This window comes from Canis lupus, chromosome 12 (genome assembly GCF_003254725.2).
Source record: "Canis lupus dingo isolate Sandy chromosome 12, ASM325472v2, whole genome shotgun sequence".
NCBI lineage: Eukaryota > Metazoa > Chordata > Mammalia > Carnivora > Canidae > Canis > Canis lupus.
The window spans coordinates 15,021,932-15,037,827 of record NC_064254.1 but is presented as its reverse complement, the minus strand read 5'-3'; the positions used below and the strand labels follow the sequence as shown (position 1 = coordinate 15,037,827).

General features: G+C 43.6%; 2 protein-coding genes across 6 annotated transcripts in view; one reads left to right on the top strand and one right to left on the bottom strand.

The window, feature by feature from the left end:
- Nucleotides 1–6,674, bottom strand: part of ANKRD66 (ankyrin repeat domain 66) — a 33,576-nt gene extending 26,902 nt beyond the window's left edge. Inside the window, exon 1 of the mRNA XM_035697659.2 lies at nucleotides 268–6,674. The gene's annotated coding sequence lies outside the window, so the exon portion shown is untranslated. The remainder of the gene's footprint in view (nucleotides 1–267) is intronic.
- The window catches only part of PLA2G7 (phospholipase A2 group VII), a 41,892-nt gene that overhangs the window by 1,221 nt on the left and 24,775 nt on the right, over nucleotides 1–15,896 (top strand). The window lies entirely within an intron of this gene.

Here is a 15,896-nt window from a genome sequence, read left to right as displayed (position 1 = left end):
CCAGGAGCTGCGGGGAGCCTGCGGGGGAGCCCGGAGGGAGCCTGAGGTGGAGCCTGAGGGGCCCGACCTGGAGCTGCGGGGAGCCTGCGGGGGAGCCTGGGGGACCCTGCGGGGTCCGACCCAGAGCAGCGCCTGCCGGGGGCGGGGGGGGGGGGGCCGGCTCGCTGTCCCTGCCCACTCGCGACAGCGCTGGGACCTCGGCGGGGAGGGTGACAGGATTCGAACCCAGTTCTCTCGGGCGTTTGCCCCGCAGGCGGCAACCCTTACCTACGAATTCAGCGCAGAGAGGGAATCAGGCCGGGGGCACGGGGAACGCGGGGAGACTTCTTATCCCAAGCCTCCGCGGGCACCAGGCAGAGGAACACCTCTCCTTGCGGAGTAGCCCGAGCCCAGTCCCGAGCCCGAGCCGCGGTCGGTCGTCCCCGGGATGGAGCGAAACCAAGCCTGCCCCGGCCCTGCTCGCTCGCCCGCACCTCCCAGAGCTCTCCCGCCGCCGGTCCGATGGGATCACAACCCCAAGTACAGGGGAAGCTTGCTTACAAAAAAAGTCAGAGAAAAACTGGCTGCAGAGATCTTTGCCTTCCCCATCACACTCGGGAGCTCCTCGTAGAACTTTCTAGCTTGCAGAAAGGTCAGGCTGGCAATCAGGTCTGTGGTTCTTGCGGTTGCTGCAGAGGTGATGAGGAAGGAGGGACAGGTGTGTGGGGCTCGCCGATTTTTGAAGGACACATGAGCTCAGGTTTAGGAGACATTTGCAGTAACAAATCAGTCTTGCGCAAATTACCTTTGACCCAAGTGAGGATCCTCAGCTGGGAGACTGGTTTGCTGCTGCGTAGGAGCTGGAAAATGTATCCCTTGAAGTGTTGAAGATCCCAAAAGGCTCCGGACCACATCTTGGGCTACCATTCAACTCAGGGACCAAGGCATTAAGTATTGGCCACCACAAGGCACCGGGGAGCCCCAAGCACCCCAGCGGACTTCCTCACAGAGGGAATTCTGGTGATCCCCTAGAAGCGGGTGAGAGAACCTACCTCCTAGGCATTTTCCAGCTAGCACTCACTGTGCATGTCCCTTCCCCAGACATTCTCCCAGGACTTGTTGCTGTGGATGCCACTAGTGATGCTCTCTCCTTAGGCCCTTTGTAGTCAGGGCTGACACCATGAGTTGTGAAGGATATAAATCTGGTTCGGCCACTCATTTAACAGTTGAGAAACCCCTTCTGAGGTGTGGAAGGGCTTGGCCAGTGCCCCAAGGCTTTCCGGGGAAACAGACCCCTGGGCAGTTGGCTCCTCATTTCCTAACCCTTGTGTGTCTGTGTCTTTGAACTTAAGTAGTGAGGAATATGCATTCCCTACCAAGTGAGGTTTTCGGCCTCAGACAGTTTACCATCCTGTTTGAGACTCTCACCACAGAGCATTAAGGAGAACTCCAACTAGGTACCCTAGCAGCAGAAGTGGGACCCCTTAGGAATGTCAGCTGGAGTTTAGGTATCTGCCTATTCATTCCAGTGACACCCCAGGAAATGGATATTTCCTGGAAAGGAAGGTGATCATCAGGCTATTGACACTTTGATTCATCTTAAGGCTGATTTTGTTTTTTCAAGACCCATGATAATTGGCTAGACTGACCTCTTGAGACATTGAGAAATTATCATGAAAGTGAAGAATTGAAGAGAAAGTATTCAGCGAAGAGCACCTGAAAGGAAACATCTAATTGTAAAATCACGTTTTCCCAGAATTTTGAGGAATCTTTGTAGTTTGAAGGAATAGGCAACAGGTCCTTACTGCCTCTTTCTATAAGTCAGGCACGTGTTATGTGCCTTCACTGTCACTTTGCTCATTTTACAGGTATGACTCATAACACTCTAATAGAAACAGTCTAATATATATAGGCTTGTAGTTAAAAAAAAAAAACTCAGCAATTGAGCAAGAAAAAGCCTGTTTAAGAATCAATACTGATTGGATTAAATGGGCTAGTTGATCCTTAATACAAGTTTTGTTCATGCCTTCATTGACTTATTAAGCACCTACTATGTGCCTGACAGAGCAGTGGGTAAAACAGATCTGGTCTCTGTTTTTATGGAGTTCACATTTCAGAACCAAGGGATGAGCAAGGCAAATTCAGATAGTATTAGATGTTTTGAAGAAAAGGAATCAGAGTGCTGTGTGTGGTAGAGTACTGTAGTGTGTGTGTGTGTGTGTGTGTGTGTGTGTAAGAGAGAGAGGGAAAGAGAGATGGACAGGTGGGAAGGGCCCCAGCTTCTTAGATTATTCTTTTTTAAGATTTTATTTGAGAGAGAGAGAGCGAGCATGCAAGAGAGCAAGAGCAAGTGGGGTGAAGGAGCAGAGGGAGAGGGACAAGAGACTCTGAACTGAGCCCTGTAGCCCAATGAGGACTCAATCCCATGACCCCAAGATCAGGACCTGAACAGAAACCAGGAGTCAGACTCTTTAACCAACTGAGCCACCCAGGTACCCCCCCTTAGACTGGATTTTAAAGAGAGATTTTTTTTTTCTTAAAGATTTTATTTATTTATTAGAGAGAGAGAGAGAGAGAGAGAGAGAGAGAGAGAACAAGAGTGGGGGTGGGGAGCAGCAGGGGCAGAGGGAGAGGGAGAAGCAGGATCCTACTGAGCAGAGAGAGACCCTGATGCTGGGCTTGATTCCAGGACCCTGAGATCAAGACCTGAGTCAAAGGCAAATGCTTAACTGACTAAGCCACCCCGGTACCCCCTAAGGAGAGATTTTTCTAAGATGACCTTGAGATGAGCCCCCAGAATATCGACAGATTGTTCTGGTACAGGGAACCACAATCAGATGGTCCTGTCAACAAGCTCAATGTGTTCCAGGCATAGTTGGAGGGCAGTGTGGCTGGGGGAGTGAGGTTGAAGGCCAGTGGCCAGGTCATGCAGAGCCTCGTAGGCTGAGGTATGCCATCTGAATTTCAAGTGGAGTGGGAAGCCAAAGGCACAGACGTAATGTGATAGATTTATATTTTTTCAGAGGTTACTCTGGGTGCAGTGTGAAGAATGGATCATAGGAGAAGAGCGATAAGGAGACTTGCTCCAAGTTGATTATGGTGACCTAGCAAACCGTGGTAGCAGTAGGTGGGCAGGAGCTGTTTGGGGAGGTAGAGTGGGAAGTCCCTCTTTATGTTTCTTTCTCAGATGTCCCATCTACCTAGTGAGAATGACATCATCCACTTATCTTATAAAAATAAATAAGCTAGTGATTATGCTCTTGAGGGTAAAGTGAGACCTTATAACTATTACTTGCTAGTAGCGTGTTATTTTGAATTTCCTGTGTTTTATTTTCAAAAATTTTATAGTGAACTTAATTCTTTTTTAAAAAAGATTTTTATTTATTTATTCATGAGAGACAGAGAGAGAGAGAGAGAGAGAGGGAGAAACACAGGCAGAGGGAGCAGCAGGCCCCCAGTGGGGAGCCTAATTCAGGACTCGATCCCAGGACCCCGGGATCATGACCTGAGCCAAAGGCAGATGCTCAACCACTGAGCCACCCAGGTGCCCCTAAACTTAATTCTTTTTACTTATTCTATCTTTACAATAAATTATTTTTATCATACATAAAAAATATTTTGATCTGTTCAGAAGATTGGGAATCTTAACCCAGAGTTACCAGTGAAACATACCATCATAGAATGAAGAGGAAATAATGCTAAACTTATAGCTGGCTTACTTTTGGGAATTGAATGTCATTAGGGTAGAATTCAAAATAAATTATCTGAATCTGGGAATGGTAAAAGAAAGTTCAAAAGAAAGGTAGCAAATTTGCCTTTGTCCTGGGTATGTCTGTGTGCAGATATCTGAGTGCAAAAGATCTGTTGATAATTGAAAATCTATACATGGCAGCAGAATTTCTGGGAGGGCTGTGAACCAGAGTTGAATAGGATTGTTTCCCTTAGTGAAGCATTCTCCCTCACAGGGGACTCTTGAACCTTCCCCGGTTGATCACTGACGAAATTTTAGAGGGTCAGGCAAGAGTTTTGAAGCTGTTTACCAACTACGGTAGGGATGACCTTCTCGGGGACAGGACACTATCTACCACAATGAGGCAACCCTATTTCTCTTTCCTGCCCCATTTTGACATGCAACTTACTAGGAGGAGATGTGTCTGTTTGGAAGAAAATAGAGGTCCTTCCTCATTTATGTTGTGTGCAGTGGAGGATTCTGCTCTTGGTGACTTAATGGGCTCCTGGTTATCCTCACTCGCCAGACCCCATTAATGACTGATGGGCCAGAGCATCTGATTTCAGCTCGAAGTGGCCAGTCTGGTGATTCAAATTGCAGACAAAATAATGACAGGGTTGAGGGATCTGTGTAGTCCCTTAGGGTTGGGAGTGATTGGGGCATCTTTAAAGGCAGAGGTTTCTTGTAGCAGCAACTAATTATTCTGTTTAACTTAGCTAATACTTTGTAACGTTGAATTAGTGCCATCCTTTAAAAATCAGTGGGTTTTACATAGAAATATGGTTTTCCAGCTTTTCTTACGAACAAAACAAAACAAAATAGATCTAGTAACATGGAGCTCTCAACCATAGATGGCAGCATCAACTGGAACAGGGTGGTAGCGTTCCTTTTCAGATGGTCTCCTTTGCCACGGTCTCCACCACTGGTTTTTCTATCTTGTGTGTCTTGTTTAGCTCACTTGAGTTAGCTGGCTGGCCCTTATAGGCTTCTGACCTTAAACCTCAGGTTTAGAGCTTCTAGTCCTGCCTGTCCATTCCCCTTCTACCCTTATCTAATGGAGCAATCTCTTTATCAGTATCCTTGCTGGGAGTCCGCAGGCCTGCACTTAAAACTGCTCCTCTGATAGAATATAGTAATTGTTGAAAAGCTCCTGCTGTGGAGTTCTGTAGTCGACGTTCACATATGTGCCCTTTTCCTGTAGCACCATATTGGTCATATGCCATGTGGGTCTTCCCCAGAGTAAACATCCCTGGTTCCTTGAACAGCTCCTCATATGACTTGTTGCCTTGTTCCCTCATCAGTCTAGTTACTGTTCAGTGGGTGTCCTTTTGAATAAGCTTTCCATTGTTCAAACCCTTAAAACCTGACCAGTTCAGTGAGCTGTGGTTCAACTGGTATGGAATATTACCGGGATGCTTCCAGGATGGCAGCAAACTGTCCAGGGACCTTAAATGACTTTTAACATTTATGGCCTTAAAACTCAATAGGACACCAAACATTTGGAAGCTGGATGCAGATGAGTTTCCATTTCCAAAAGGGGAGTAGAATCAATTAGTTTTATTTTATTTGCAGCTGTTAAGTACTTACCAAGCCTGTTTTATTCAGTTACTCCCACAATAAGGAACTGCTTCTTAGTTTACTTTTTTGACCATATCTCTTTTCTTGGATTGTGAAATGATTACACAAGAGTTGTATCTACTGTGCATGAGATAAGAGTCTTTACACACTTTTGCAGAAGTCACTTGAGAGTCCTACATTTGAGAAAATGTTCAGATGAAGTTTTGATTCTCTTAGCTAATCTGGTAGGGAGAAAATAATATTAATAGAGCAGGTACTAGCTCTTCTCTTTCCACGTTTCAGTATCAGCAAGTATGAGGCAAGAACTTTTTGCTGATGCTTTTTATTTATTTATTTTTAAAGATTTTATTTACTTAACTGAGGAAGAGAAAGCAAGAGACAGAGCACAAGCAGAGGAGGAGAAGGAGGAAGAGGAGAAAGAGGGGGAGAAGAAGGGGGAGGGGGAGAAGCAGACTCCCAGCTGAGCAGGGAGCCCAACGCAGGGCTCGATCCTGGATCCCAAGGATCACGAACTGAGCCGAAAGCAGATGCTTAGCTGACTGAGCCACCCAGGCAACCCTTGCTGATGCTTTTGAAAAGGAGTCCTAAAAAAAAAAAAAAAAAAAAAAAAGAAAAGGAGTCCTAGATCTTAGAAGAAGATGGAACCTTGGAGTTGGCCTACACCCATGCACCCATCCTTTTTCCTAGCACCCCTGGCAGGGGACCACTTAGTAGTCCTTGAACCCTTCTCATGACAGAGAACCCTCTCCACACTGTAAGGTATACATCACAAACAATGTGATAATTAGAAAGTTCCTCTGTGTTGGGGGCATCCACCTCCATACAGCTGGTTTCAGGATGAAATAAATATTTCTTCCATATTAAACAAGGATATAGTTTCTCCAGTCTCCCTTTAGACCAAAATTCCTCAGCCTTAGCACTGCTGAGCTTCTAGGCCAGACATTTATGTTGTAGTGTCTGTCTTGTACACTGTAGGATGTTTTGCAGCATCCCTGGCCACAGCCCGCCAGATGCCAGGCCAGTAGCAGTCCCTCCCTGGTGTGACAACCAAAAATGTCTCCAGACACTGCCAAATGTCTTTGGGGTGTCCCAACTGAGATTCACTGCTCTGGGATGAAGTTCAGCTACTTTCAGAATGAAGTAAACACTGTTTCCTTATCAAATAAGATATAGTTGCTTAATGATACTGCTTGTAGAAAAATGCATGAGGTCTTTTACCTCTAGTTATTAATAAGTTTCACTAGATCCAGAGCAGGAGAAGGAATGGGTACGTAAAGTTACAAAGATTTGGACTTTCAAAACTCTATCTTTTGATAATTTTTTAATGTTTTAAACATGAATATGTAACACTAATATAAAAGAACAACAAAATATATTACAACTTAAAAAAAAAGTAACACATAGTTTAGAAATCATGGCTGGAAAATTGACAGTCTCTTGCCTTCATCCTGTTGTAAAATATTCAGAACAGAAGATTTTATCTTCTTCCTCAATCATTCACTTTGGTATTGAGTCAATTTTGAGATATTCAACTCATTTTCTTTTTACTGTAGTTGAAAGTGAATCAACCATTATTTGTTTTCTGCCTTCATTCTGTAACTTTTTATGCTCTTAGTTTTCTATTTCTGCTGTAATGATTTATCACAAATTTATTGGTTTATTTTTTATTTTTTTTTAAAGATTTTATTTATTTATTTCAGAGAGAGAGAGAGAACATAAGTGAGCATGAGAGAGAGAGCCAGAGGGAGAAGCAGACTCCCCACTGAGCAGAGAGCCTCAGGTAGGACTTGATCGCAGGACTCAGGAATCATGACCAGAGCTGAAGGCAGCCACTTAAGCGACTGAACCACCCATGTGTCCCTATTGGTTTATTTTATTTTTTTTAAGATTTGTTTATTGTATATATAGAGAGAACAGTGGGAGAGGCTGAGGGAGACGAAGAGAAAGAATCCTCAAGCCAACTCCTTGCTGAGCCTGGAACCCAACATGAAGTTGGGATGATAGTCAAAATCAAGAGTGAGATGCCTAAATGCCACCTAATTCAGGCACCCTGCAAATTTATTGGTGTAAAGCAACATGGCTTTATTATCTTATAGTTCCATAGGTCAGAAGTCTAACATGACCTCACTAGGATAAAATCAAGGTGTCTTTAGAGTTACATTCTTTTCTGGAGGCTTTAGGGGAGAATCTGTCTCCTTACCTTTTCTAGACTCTAGAGGACACCCGTATTCTTTGGCTCATGGCCCCCTTCCTCAATCTTCAAAGCCACCAATTATGGGTTGAGTTCTCACGTCTCATTACTCTGACTTCCTCTTCTGCCACCCTATTCTGCTTCTTTATTTTTTTTAAGATTGTATTTATTCATTTATTCATGAGACACACACACACACACACACACACGGGGAGAGAGAGAGAGAGAGAGAGAGAGAGAGAGAGAGAGGCAGAGACACAGGCAGAGGGAGAAGCAGGCCTCATTCAGGGAGCCCGACGTGGGACTCGATTCTGAGATTCCAGGATCACACCCTGGGCCAAAGGCAGGCGCCAAACTGCTGAGCCACCGGGGCTGCCCCTGCTTCTTTATTTTTTGTAATTCCAAAATGCCATTTCATTCTCTTAACTATGAAATAGAAAGTTGAAGAGATGAAACATTTCTAGATTAAGTATTCCCAGCTGATTAAATATTTCTGGCAAAGCCATGCCATCTATATTGGAAATGCCCTACATACAAGATTGTTAATTTGTAATTGTCTAAGATCTATTCTTTCAAAGGAGAAAATGTCAAAGTTCCCATTATAGCATGTTTGCTTACTCACTGAAGGGCAGCAAGAGCTCTCAGAGGCACATGCTACCTGTCCATCTGGCTATGCAGGTAAATCCTCCAGGGAACACCAGAAAGAATGCTCCAGTTTCTATAAAGGGCCCAGCATCTTTTTATTTTTTTATTTTTATTTTTTAGTAATCTTGACGCCTGATATGGGGCTTAGACTCACAACCCTGAGATCAAGAGTCACATGTTTTAGTAACTGAGGAGGTAGCCAGATCCCCATAAAGTGCCCAGTGTCTTCTTAGCATATATTGGCAACATGAGATGGCAGGGGTGCTGGACCCAGAAAAACGTTCAATGCTACGGCAGTCAGGGGCAGGTCCACATGTCACAGGGGTAAGGGGCTTAGCTCTTTGAATATGATGGAGGAAATGTATGCCACCAGTTTTGCTGTGAATTCATAAGCTGAGCAGTTTTAACAATGGTGGTGATGATAATGGCCAGCAAAGGTGCAGAAGGCCCAATCCACTAGTTCCTCCATCAGATCTGCCACCCCATTCCACTTCCCCAACCCCAACTGACCTGTTTGGGGTAGGTGGTCTCTGGCCACCTCAGCAAGCACAGGTGCATGCTGGTGATGGAGCTGAAGGAGCCACGGGCCAGGAACACCCCTAAGATTCAGCTCTTTATCTTGTCAGGCACATCCACACCTACTGCACTGGCCACCCTGCCTGTGCATCGCAGGGCTTCACAGAAGCACTCAGAGAACATGGGGGGAGGGGATTGCAGGGGACTGGAGTGTCCACCACACCCAACCCCAGGCTCCTGGCCATACCTTGGCCCTGCACCCGAGGACCGCACAAGACACACCTGGTCTCATGTCATAGGACCTTCTGTGGCCACTCTCCCTCTTCCACTTTTAAAGACCCTAATGATTATATTGTGCCCTTCTGGATAATCCAGGCTAATCTGTGTTCAAGTCAACTGATTAGCTACCGTAATTCCATCTATAACCTTGATTCCCCTTTGGTGTGTCATGTTCTGGGGATTAAGATGTGGAGATTTGGAGAGTAGAGGAGTATCATTATTCCAGCAGCCATATACTCCCATTCCAAAAGTTCATCAGAAAGAATTTGAGGAAGAGAGTCCTGGTACTTGTGAAGGAGCCATTTCTCTTCTCTTTACCAGGAACAGGAGACATAACTCACAGGCCCTAATCCCTTGTCAGGATTAGGATTTACACAGGTCTACTCATCAGCTCTTAACAGAAATTCTGGACTCAAGAGTGGACATTTTGCATTTTTGGTTTGTCTTTCATTTCAAAAAGGGAAATAATGCCTGATGAGAATTTACTAGTGATGGACTGGAACAGAGAGTTAGCAGAGCTCGGGTGTGATATAGAAATCTCAGCTGGGATTTAAAGATTTTATTTATTTATTCACCAGAGACACAGAGAGAGAGACAGAGAGAGACAGAGGCAGAGGGAGAAGCAGGCTCCATGCAGGGAGCCCGACGTGGGACTCCATCCCCGGTCTCCAGGATCATGCCCAGGGCTGAAGGTGGCGCTAAACTGTGAGCCACCCAGGCTGCCCTCAGCTGGGATTTAAAGAGCAAGTAGGAAACTGTGGCTTGAGAGATAGACATTAAGTACACAGAAGAAAAGACTTTAAAAAAAAAAAAAGTCACCTCTACACCCAACCTGGGGCTGGAACTCACAACCCTGAGTCAATTGACTGAGCCAGCCAGGAGCCCCCAGAAGGTACCAGCATTTAAATAGATTTAAGTAGAATGTGTTCTCTGAGCACTCTAAAGCTCTTTTCTATCTGCTGGGATAATATTTTATCTAGTGGTCAAGGAATCAAAATAGAAGAAAATGCTTCTCAGGTTTTATAATTTTAAAATTAGTGTTTTTTTTTTAAAGTGAATCTTCTCATGGATAAAAGAGAAAAACAGGAAGCATCTGCCTTTGGCTCAGGGTGTGATCCCAGTTTAGGGATTGAGTCCTGCATCAGGATCCCTCTGAGGAGCCTGCTTCTTCCTATGCCTATGTCTGTCTCTCTCTCTGTGTCTCTCATGAATAAATAAATAAAATCTTTTTAAAAATTACCTTTCATTTCTAAATACAAACTCTTTAAGAAAGATCAACTTTGTAAATGTTTGTTATCTCTTTTATATATTTTGGGTCTTGTCCTTATTTTTGTCCCCCACATACACATTTCTTCTTCTTCCTATCTTATGTATCTGAGATCATGGCTAATCCTCTTTATTCTCTCCATAACATTTTACTTAATATTAAATGGAAATACTTTTCATGGTTATATGAACTGTACTAAATATTCTTTCAAGATTATTTACTAGTAGTAAAGCATAGTAAAGCAGTATGTTTGGTTGCAAAAGAAAATGTGAAACATTATGGGAAAACCACCATAATTCTATAACCCTTATTATATTAATAGTCTTTTAGGGTGAATTTTTACACAGCAAAATCTTAGGATCTTTTTTCAATTAGAATTGCATTGTAAATGGTTTCTTAAGTCATCACAAATCGTTTTGTAAATATTATGTTACTAACTGAATAAAATCCCATTGATGACATTATGGTTTGAGGTTCTGTAGGGCTTCCCTTTGTGTATGTTGGCTCTCCTAAATAGAATTGGAATGAACGCCATAGTGCATTGTATTCTGAGAGCCTTTCTTCCCTGTGAATACAATTTTTGTGTGTGCTGATCTCAGAAATGAACAGGTCAAAGGGTATGGACAATTTAAGGCTTGCCATATTGCCTTCCAAAAGTCACGGTACCTATTTATATCCCCACCAGAACTGCTGACTGTGCTTTGATAAGTTTCAGGAGTTAAATAATAGGTAAGTCCCATGTTTCCCAGCTTTTTGTTTACCAATTACTGCTCTGTCTGGCCAGGTCCATCTTTCTCCTTGAAAATTTTGTATTGGCTGATGGTGTCAGTCATGATCCTTCAAAGATTATATTTAGTAACATTGCAGCATCAAATGTTTCAGTGGAAACAAAATCACCTTGGATTCTCCAGCTGTAAATATCCAAAGTCAATAGTATCCTTTTCAGGGGCAGCCCCAGTGGTGCAGCAGTTTAGCGCCACCTGCAGCCCGGGGTCTGATCCTGGAGACCTGGGATCGAGTCCCATCAGGCTCCCTGCATGGAGCCTGATTCTCCCTCTGCCTGTGTCTCTGCCTCTCTCTCTCTCTCTCTCTCTCTCTCTCTCTCTCTCTCTCTCTGTCTCTCATGAATGAATAAATAAAATCTTAAAAAAAATATTATCCTTTTCAGCATCCTGAAAAGTTTGCAAACGTAAATACAGATTTAGCTAACTCACATCCCATGGTTGAGAAGAAGGTCCTTTTCTGTAGAAAGAGAACCACGATAGTTAACAGACTTCTTATGAATTATCCCTCTTTGTTTGGATTCAGAGGCTTCCCTTAGTCATCCTCTCAGATATCTCAGTGGCCATCAGAAGGTAAAAGAAAGCCAGTGCCTGAAAAAGCTGGGACTTGCTGCCGTTGATAGTGGTCCTTTGTTCAGAAAAGCAAGAAGCGCTATTTTTATTTTAGTAACATGGCAAATATTTGGCCACATTGATCTAGAATGTGTAATACTTCCATAGAGGATTGGTAGTCACTTACAATAGAATCATGTGAAACAGCAAAAACAGTTTTACCTAAGAAAGAAAGCTAGAGAAATGGATTCAAAGCCAAACGACTGTGTTGTAAAGATACATAGAACCTGTGTGACATTTGAAAAGGTGAAAGATAGTGGACATTTTCTGGAGCAGCTTCAATCAGTTTGGGTAAAGAAAATGGACAAGATTTTTTGGTGTTAAGAAGTGACACATAAATTAACCCTAAAGTCATGGTGTAAAGTGAGGGTGGTTTGGGGGCACTGGGGCGAGTGGGGGTTACCATCCAGGAGATCAGGTGCCCTTAACTGGGGAGGAATGAGGGCAGAGCCTAGGACTGAGAGCTAGTCGTAAAGAGGAGAGGGTGAATGTGGTCTGGAATTGGATCTAAGGCAGAGAGAAAGGCCTCAGAAGGAGGGTCATCCTGGTGTTTCTGTTTTCCTTGGAGAAGGAGGTTTCTCCTCTTCGGTTGTAAGGAATAGGAGAGCAGCGCAAAGGAGAGTGCATCCGTTTATGGAGCGAGCCTTGAACCAAATGGGGAGAGGTGAGCTAAGGAGTAAAGAAAGGGCTGCCCTGGAATCACTGGGACACAAGTAGACTGGACTGTGGCCTGGGGGCACAACTGTGTTTAGTGAATGCACTGAGGCTCTAAACCCCTGTGCCGTACATCCCCTGTGAGCCCCAGACACACGGATCATCGGGCTAAAGATCTGGGGGAGAGACCCATCAACCCAGCTCAGTCTGCTAAGGATCCTCCTCTTGAGACTGTCAGCTCCTGCAGGACCTCTCCTAGGAGGGCTTTCCGTGCTTTCTGGCACCGCACACCCCCTGGAATAGACCATCCTCCTTTGTGTCCACACCAAACCCACTCTTATCAAAATGTCTCAAACTCCAAATTGCACTTTAAGAAATCACTAGGGAAAAAAAAAAAAAAAAAAGAAATCACTGGCTCTCTCCATGCCTCCTCAGCACTTAGCCAAAGCAGAAAGAAGGCAATGCTGCAAATATCCCATCATCTACATGGCATTCAAGACAAAAACTACCAAGGCAAAAGAACATATGACCCGTGTATGTATTTAGAATAATTCATTTACAGAGTTTTGAATTTCAAGACTGAAATTTCCTCATAGCATTGAAGTCCTGGCTGCACTGTTGCCCTTCAGAGGTTTTCGGGTGCTCATGGTAGGAGCCAGCCAGACCTTAGCACTCACTGCCTAGCACATGGTTGGTACTTAGTAAATGTTTGAATGGATATGGGTCAACCAATGGGGCAAGTGCTGCTGGCTGAGGAAACCATCCAAGGCATCAAGACATAAGACACTCAGCTGGATTATGGGGGGAATAAGGTGAAAGACAAGTGTGGTGGCGCATACATACCACAAGTTGAATACATTAGGGAAGAATTTACATATCTTAGTAAACTTAAACTTATACATAGGTTATATCCTACATATGCTGTTCAATAAACCTACCTGGTTAGCAAGGGGCTCATAGGTATAGTTTTTCTCTTAAAATAAATGGTTTTCAAGTCTGTTCTGTTTTGTATATGTGGTTTTGTTCCATCTCCTAGATAAGGTAGGCCTCTCCCTACCTGTACCCACTTGTTCCCAGTAGTCTAGTGGTTCCCCACCAGGGGCAGCCTCACCCCCCCCACCCAGGGACATTTGGCAATGGTTTTGTCTTTGTCACAACTCGGGGCTGTGGGGAGAATGTTACCACTGGCATCTGATGCATAGAGTCCAGGGATGCTGCTAAGTATCCTCCAATGCATACGCCAGTTCCCACAAGAAAGAATTACCTGGTCCCAAATGTTAGTGGTGCAGAGGATGAGAAACCGGCAGAGCCAGAGCCTGCCCTACCCGAGCTGTCTGGGCCACTCAGCAGGATAAACCTGCCAACTTTCAGGTCACAGACTCTCTCCTTTCTCAGAATGTGATCTCTAGAGTCTAATGTATTTTTCTCCCAATGGAACTTAAGCTGGTTCCTAGTGAATAAGGGAAAGGATTATGTCCTGAGAGTTGGTGTCTTCGGTGCTGTGCTAGCATGTTCCCTCACCTCATCAACTCCACCACACAGGTATTGTTAATTCCACTTCATCAGCTGGGAGATTTAGGTTTCAGATGTTCAATGACTGGCTGAGTTGATGCTTCTGATTAAAGCCAGGCCTTTCCTATTGCCCTTGTCCAGAGCTTGATGGGACACCCTGGTCTCCCCAAGAGCCCACATGAACCTTCCCTACAATGTTGGGCTCACTGCAGTTGCAGACCTGATGACCTAGTGACCAGGGGACAAGGTATTCTCATCCCAGCTTGACCACTGATTTGCTGTGTGGCTCCAGGAAATTTTTTCCCTTCTTTTAAGTCTCAATTTCTTTGTATGTGGAACAAGGGCATTCGATTAGTATCTCATTGTTTCACCAGGGCTGGAGTAGGTTATGTTCATCTTTTTTTAATATATATATATTTATTTATTTGTTTTAGAGAGAGAGCATGAGCAGAAGGGGCAGAGGGAGAAGGAGAGAATCTGAAGCAGGCTCCATGCTGGGCACAGAGTTCTATGTGGGGCTCGATCTCAGGACCCTGAGATCATGACCCAAGTGTAAAAAGCAAGAGTTAGACACTTAACAGACTGTGCACCCAGGCCCCCTGTGTTTATCTTTATCTGGAGCTCAAAACCAGGCACTCTTTGAAGAATATTATTCTCTTTTGTCATCCTACACCTCAAACCTCCTTCATCCCCATCCCCTAACACTCTGAAACTCCCTTAAAAGCCTAGCACAATGCCTGGCTCATGGGTATACTAATTTGAAATTGTAATAACCACAAATCACTGATTTTTTTTTTTCAGGAAAAATACCTACTCCAGACTTTCAAACTGAAATGAAGCACACCTTTCCCCTAAAATTATTGCTCCAAAACAAAGCCTCAAATCCAATATTATCTCCAAATTGGGCCAAAAATCTCTGTGTCCAGCTTCTTTCTGACAGGAAGCCATTTGTTTAGATTCTGTTGCTCAAGTAAAGAGCTAGGGTTTTGTTTTCTCTTTTATTTTAATTTTCCTGCTCAAGCAGTGTGTGTTTGTTGTTGTTGTTGACAAATTAGCAAAGTACATTTAAAAAAAAAGAACCATTTGTAATCCTCCACTTAAATATAAGTGGTGAGAACATTCTAGCTTTATATTCATCTAGACTTTTTTCCACTTGTGTATAAACATACATCTTTAAATGAAAATGAGAGCAAAATATACTGATAGTTTTTGCTCATATACCTCAGAGTGCTGGGCTTGTTGGTCAAGCCTCCAAAACCTACCAGGCATTTGAGTGAGCAAATCGCCCCAAGCCTCAGTGTTCCTAACTGTAAAATGGAGGTAATAGTACCTGCCTAACTCTACTCCTTGTGAGGACTAGCAATTACATTGAGTATACAGACATAGTTGGCACATAGTAGGTGCTCAATAAAAGATAGTCATTTATACCTCATATCACCTTTTTTTAAATTTCTTGACTCAAGTCAAGAACCAGTCCTCAAGTTTTGGATTCAGAAGGTCTGAATTGCAGTCGAAATACTTCCTTGTTTATCTTTAGGAGTTTCTGCTAATATTCAAGCAGACAAAACCCAAGCCAACAAGTTGAGACACTGAAAAACAATCCCTGAGTCTCTCCTCAGATGCCTATGATATGCTAATTAGGAACATTTGTCAACGCTTCCAGAAGCATGCTTCATCAAGTCCTCCTCCAGATCCAAAGAGTTCTCACTCAGGTTTTTAGAAAATGTAAAACTGATTAAAAATGAACATCAAGATCCTCTTTCTTATTACTTCTACAGCTTTTTGCCTGACATCACTAGTTTAATTTTAAAAGGGCTTCTTGTCCAGAATTGCCTGTTTCACTATTAAACCTCCTGAAAGAAGACTGGCTTATATGTCCCAAATATAGAGAAAAAAATGGTTTCAAAAAGGAACAATTTTCCCATTTTGTTTTTAATGATGGGAAATTGCATCTCCAGAACAGAGCTGTTTGCACCCTTTAAGTATTGTCTATTGCCTATCTCTCTCAAACACAGAAGTTATATCGCAAACTATACTCTGAATAATTCAGACTCCTAGTTTATGGACTAGCTCTTCACTGCAGTGCTGAATGATAGAGTGCAGCCACACTCACTCTAGTCTGAAACTTGGCAGCCAGAGGGTGCTGGAGTA